Below are 6,454 nucleotides of genomic sequence, written 5' to 3' on the forward strand. Positions count from 1 at the left end.
TCTCACTACAAGAAAATCGCGAATTACCGACGGAATTCTCCGGCGGAATTAATTCCGCTGCAATTCACCGGCAGATTACCAGCGGAACCATAGCCGCTACTGATCACCGACGGAACAGTGGCGGAATAGTAAATCTGTCCTGAAAATTTAATCTTTCCAGCCGAAGCGTTGGTATTTATTTCGGCTGGAGAAATCACCGACGGAATTAATATTTCACCTACGAAATTCCGCTGGTAATATTAACATATTAAAAAATAATAAAAAAGAAAATAATTTTGATGAAGCGGGAAAAGGAAAAACTTGCCCCCTAATATTTATTTCCCATATATATACTCTCAAATTGCGCAGACCTAAACCCATTTCTCTCTCAACTTTGTGTGCCTCATCCCCTTTGCGGCACCCTGAACTCTTTCTTTCTATTATCTTAAATCAGAACCAGTGCCCTAATCCATGGAACCAGAACCAGTGCCCTAATGGAATTATTAAAATTTTGGAGCTCTCACTTCTTCATTATCACATTTGGAGCTCTCTCTTCTTAAGAAAGGACATCATCGCACTATACTTCATTTACGTAAGTGATTTTTTTTTTTTTAAAAAAATTTGCGCACAATGCGCTTACATTAAAGAAGAGAGAAAAATCCCCACCAGACCCGGATGTGATTCGAACCCATGACCTCCCAAGGCATACGTAAGTGATTACTTTTGAGTTTTTTGTTTTAATTTGAACTTGAATCAATTCTTATCTGTACCATTTTTGTTTAGATTGTCTTTACTAGCCTTGCTAAATGGAGCTTTGTGTTTATCGGTACACATAATCATGTAAAAGTTTAGATTGACTTACATTGCCTTCATTATTCCTTAGAAAGGGGAGAAACATAGTGATAGATAGATGTCAGGAAATTGTAAAGAGTGGTTTCCTTTTCTGTTCCTTTTTTGACAACCACTTTTAGATGGAGAAGATTGTATGAAAAAACTAAGGAACTGAGTTCATATGTGGATTGCAGGGGATATATTTAATTGTGGGTAATTTGGTACAAATTTCACCCATCTAGGTTAAACTTGAGTTGAATATTGTGGGTAATGGATTTAATAGTAGTTCCTAGAATCTGTTTGTTATTAGCATGATTATCTCTTATGTCAAAGGCTTTCATAAGAGCTTTTAGATATTAAAGTGTGTTTTGTTAGGAAAACCGCAAATGTCTCTGCAAGCTTGAAATTCTGCACATGAAAGGCATGATTGTTAAATATGTAAATGATAAACTAGCCTATTGGTCCGTGTCTAGCTTAAACTGAGCTACCTGCCCTAAACTTGCTTAAGGTGACTGATAGCTTATGAATTTACTTGGATGTGTTGGAATAAAATCTTTGATTGTATCTATCAACATCCTTCAAACTGGGAATCCTATATGCTAATGCTATTGATGCCCCATATGACATCCACCTTAGATTTAGAACCAAGCATGCATTCCACTAACTACATCTACTGATACATTGCATATCCCCCATTCAGTAATCACATATATTGGCTGATGAGAATGACACACTAAATAAACACACAAAGGCAGAAGAACAAGTAACAGATATGGAATGAGACTTATATTCATCATTCTCAATGTAGATCAAAGAGTAAAGATAGTAAAGGAAAAAAATACTAAACATAAATCCTAGGGAACACACTTGCCCTTCTCATAAGAGAAGCTAAGAGATCCAAAAGCCAAAGTAACATTCCAAAACTACCTCGCCTTGTCACCCCACACCTATATATATAGTTATAAAACAGCTCTCACCTATAAGGCGATAACTAACTCCCATTAGACTCCAAAACCATGTATCCTATGATTCCCAAAATAGCTCTTTCCACGGATTCAATTTGTCAATTGAATTAAGTTAAATGATTAATTGAAGAAGAGTAAGAGACAAGCAAAAACTTGACATTTTTGGTTGAATTTATTATGTAGAATTGCAGATGCACCAAGTAACAGAAAAAAGAGTGGAAGTAGTAGGATATTTGATAACAAATACTAGAAGCTAGTTGCCGTTTTCCTAAATGTGGGAGCCTCAAATTCAATCAACAGCCCTATCTATTGTGAAATCGTGTTATAGCTAAGCTAGCTGACTAAACAAGATTAAAAAAATATGGGCTAAACGATAATCACTTTATACAGTACTAGGGGGAAGTGATAACAATATTTAAGCCATTTTCTAATTAATTGACATCAGCTGATGGAAAAAGACACCCTGATTTGATTTGAGATACCATTATGAGGGACATGATAAGTGAGAACACTAAATTTGTTCTCTAGACTAAGAGCATCAAAGCAGTATATCTGTTAGCATAATATGAAAAAGGCACTAGCCTAGTTAAACTATTTATCTAGTAGTCGGTGAAGGCACTAAGTTATGTACCCAAAGGCTACAACTATGCATGAAGTCTCAGTTAAAGGGGTGTCGGTTCTCTTTGAGTGTAGAAAACTAAATGGACACAAAGTCTGGAGTTGGAGTTAGAGTGCCATGAGGCTTGGGAATTTTGGTTCAATATTGCCCCATGCTTGTAACTAACCAATCTCCTTTTGCACTTTAGAAAGACTTGAGACCTCTTTTCTGCATACTGAATGCTACTCATAACAGCCTTTACATTTCTATTTTGTTCTTGTTATTATGTCCAATTTTTCACATGACTTTTGCTTGTACATGTGCAATCTCTTATTGTTTAAATTATTGAGGTTTGAATCACTTTATTTTTGTATTTGAGGATTGAATTACTGCTTGAAATTGCATTAATATTTAAAGGGCTATATAAAGTAGTATAACTAATGATTTTATAGACATACTGGAGGATCTATCACAGCCTGCTCAAGCCACACATACTGGAGGATCGATCTCACATTCTGAAACTTTAGAGCACTTGGTAAGACTCTTTCTTTCTCCAATTCAGTTTTGTTTGAATTGTTCACCCGTTAAGTGATTATTGAATTGCTCACTTATTCTTTTGAATTGCTCACTATATTGTTGATGTGACAACAATTAGTTAGCATACTCTCTCTCACACTGGTTGAATTTTGGAAGGCATCTGGACCAAAGTATACTTCATTTGGGTGAGTTAACTTTTAATTTTGAATTTTTTTGCTTTAATTTTGAATAGGTTTTCTTATCTATACCATTTTTGAGGTTTTGTTCATAGTGAACTTGATTAATATTGATATTGCGTTTTTCAGCTCGATTTCGTTGTTCCTCTAGTTGTTTTTTCAGCTCGGTTTCATTATTTCTCACCCCTCTCTTTCCACTCCCATCCTTTCTAAGTTTATTGTTTACCTTCTTTTGCTTGGCAGGACTGTTTGTTGGACAAAAGAAGCTGCATCAACAAGCTTGGGATTGTTCTTCAGTCTAGGTTAGTTAATTTCATAAATTTGAATTGGTTTGGTTTAATCTTTAATGGGTTTTGGCGGCTCAATTTGATATTTTCCCTATCAATTTGAAATCCTCCAACAAGTGCAGATTATATATAGTCTGAATTTGAAGGTTTCTAATATATTCCTACACCACCATCCTCTCTTCTCCTCTTTCCTTGTATTCTCTTCTCTGCTCTGTTTCGCTATGCCTATGGCTATACAAGAGAATAGAAACAACCATAATGGCTTTCACTTTGTATTTTATAGTTTATAGGTTGTTATTTGTATTTTTTGTTGTGAGGATAACGAGGGTCCATAAGGACTTTGAGTTGAGTCGCATGGTTCATGTGTAAACTGACTCGCATAAATCCCTGTTTGAAACTCTGATCCTTCCCAACATGTCTGAGGAACACCAAAAACACCTTAGAAACATCTAATCACTTCAAATTAGATTAAATTAAACACTACAATAAAGAAATACAAGGAATAAAAACATTAAAAACGAACTAAAATGAAAGAAAACTAAATCAAAATACAAATGGTAAACAGAGTAATAAAATGACCTTAAGATTTCAATAAGGTCTTATTCACTAATTAGTACCAATCTCATAATGCAACAGAACAACCACCCATAATTTTTAGTAGAACAGTAGCCCAAAATTGCATTTGCAGCAGCTCCAAAATTTGGGATGTGTTTGATGGTTCTGGTTTATTTCTAGTGTTAATCAACTAGGAAATGGATTTGGGATCTCTCCAAATTCAGTAGGAAATGCCATACATATCCTAATTTATATTCATCCAGTTTGGTTTTCACAAATTAGTAATCGAGTTTGGTCATGATTTTTCTTATATAATATATGCAGCTCCATATTTCCATTTTTTCAAAATTTAGAAATGCTGAAAACCTTACTTAAAATGAGTTTCCTTCATTGTCTCTTAATTAGTACTTTGTTCTAGTTAATTAAATGTCTGTTATTGGACGAAGAGCTTAATCATTAAAAACTTCTGACTCAACTTGTGATACCAGGACCACCTCATACCATATCAAGTATTGTTGTTGCTTAATCCTAATTCCATTTTTTCATATCAAGTATGCTAGTATCATAGCCCAACCAAGAGCATCAAGTTGTTCTTCTATAATAACTCAACAGAATTGTCTAACAAGATTATATTATGTTTCTCCAAATATTGGAACATATTTATGTTCAAATGTATTTTTGTATTAATACCATAACTATTTGGAGCAGGACATTAATTAAATTGCATTAAGTTTATTGTATAGGTTGGATAAAAATGGCTTTCAGAGATAGAATGTGGATGTATAGAAGCCACATGGCTAATGGGCTACTTAATCAACGATTTCTTGATGGGGTTGAGGAATTTACTAGTTTTGCAATTCATAAATATGATTTACTAACAAGAAATTCATAAATATTTAGGAAGAATATGTCCGTGCAGTGGCTCTCAGTGCTCAGAGTGAAAGAGACAGAGCAATAGATTTATTAAAGACTTATTATGATGTTGTTGGTGGACATAGTAAAAAGCAGAGACTATATGGATTGGGTGATGCTGCTTGTAGGTACTTCGGGTCAACTACATCTCAGTGTTCATCTACACCAAACACACCAGGCGCATCCACTTCATCATCATCTTCTGACCCGCATTCTCATTTGCAGTCACAGTTAGATATGTTGCATAAGATAGTGCAAACTCTTGCTGATAGTCAACAGCGACATGGTGAGGGAGTGAAAGAAGAGGATCACGGTTCTCGTCAGCTTTATATTGGTGTCACTCCTCAAATGATTGAGAATGTTATGAAGAAGCAAAATGACATGGAGGTGCAAATGAGAGAGCAGTTAGGATCTTTGCAGAATGTTATAGTGCGGTTTGAGTTGGAGATGGTCGAGATACGTGAGAGCCAAGCACAACATTCATCATCCAATCCGGGTAGATCTATAGATAGAGATGAGCTAGATGAGAATGATTTAACATAGGATGGATGGTTTTATCTAGATATATAGTTTTATCTAAGTCAGACATATATAGTTTTTCCGTATGGTTTATCTTGATCGAATAGTTTTATGCTAATTACAACTGAATGTTATTTAATTATATATAAATATTTGGTTTGATAAGTTTATTGTTCACTTTTATAATTTATTCCAATATTTTCTAGTTAGATAAAAAAATATAATTGAAAAATAAATAAAATAGTATAATTTTAATTTAATTTAAAATAATTTAGAGTTATGATATTTCCGACGGAATCCGCTGGAAAATATCTGTAGGTAATTATTTTTCACCGATGGAAATCCGCTGGAATAAATCGGTCGGTGCCCAAAAATACCGACAGGATTCTCCGACCGAAAAATGGGACAGAATATATTTCCAGCGGACAGAAACCGTGGTCGGTGTGCCGGAGCAGCGGCCCTTTTTCCAGCGGATTGAGTCCGCTGGAAATCCGTCGCAAATACGAATTTCCGACGGAATTTGTGTCACGTCCGTGACTAAATTTCTAGAATTTATACCTTGATAGTAATATATATTATAAATATTAGATGTGTGATATTAATTTGGTATTATAGGAAAAGTTTGGAGTTAATTTGATGGTTTTATGTGTAAATTAAAAGTTTAGAGTAATTTTTAAAAGTTTATAGAAAGATAGAGGATCAAACCTGATATTTTTCAAATTTGGATATAAATCCCAAATTCATACAGGTTCGAGCATCTTCTTCTTTTCCTTATCTTTTCTTTTCTTTTCAGTTTCTTTCTCTTTCATTTTTATCAAATCGTTCTTCGACCGTTTCTCCACCGTTTCTTTGATTTACAGAGTTTTGACCGTACGAATCACTCGAAATTTAAACCATAGTATCCTTATGCATAGATCTAAGTCCTAACCGAAGAGTTTTTGAGTTTCGGCAGTGTTTGGAGGGAAACGTCTTAGACAGAATTTAGAGGGGAATTGAACGAGGTGTTTTTCTTCAATTAGTAGCCAAGGTAAGTAACTATCAACTATATTTTGAATTTTTTTTATATATAGATATATATATAATCAAAGAATTTTC

The 6,454-nt window shown here is 34.3% G+C and overlaps 1 long non-coding RNA gene across 2 annotated transcripts; it reads left to right on the plus strand.

The window, feature by feature from the left end:
- The first annotated feature begins 2,277 nt into the window (after positions 1–2,277).
- On the plus strand, positions 2,278–5,516 carry LOC136209695 (uncharacterized). Of its 2 annotated transcripts, XR_010677643.1 has the most exons (5): positions 2,278–2,551; positions 2,826–2,908; positions 3,029–3,095; positions 3,330–3,388; positions 4,829–5,516. It is a non-coding gene; the product is annotated as an uncharacterized lncRNA (long non-coding RNA). The 2 variants fall into 2 exon arrangements; XR_010677642.1 differs by having other exon boundaries at positions 2,278–2,908.
- The last annotated feature ends 938 nt before the right edge of the window (positions 5,517–6,454 follow it).

Source organism: Euphorbia lathyris, chromosome 10, assembly GCF_963576675.1.
Source record: "Euphorbia lathyris chromosome 10, ddEupLath1.1, whole genome shotgun sequence".
In the NCBI taxonomy this organism is placed as follows: domain Eukaryota; kingdom Viridiplantae; phylum Streptophyta; class Magnoliopsida; order Malpighiales; family Euphorbiaceae; genus Euphorbia; species Euphorbia lathyris.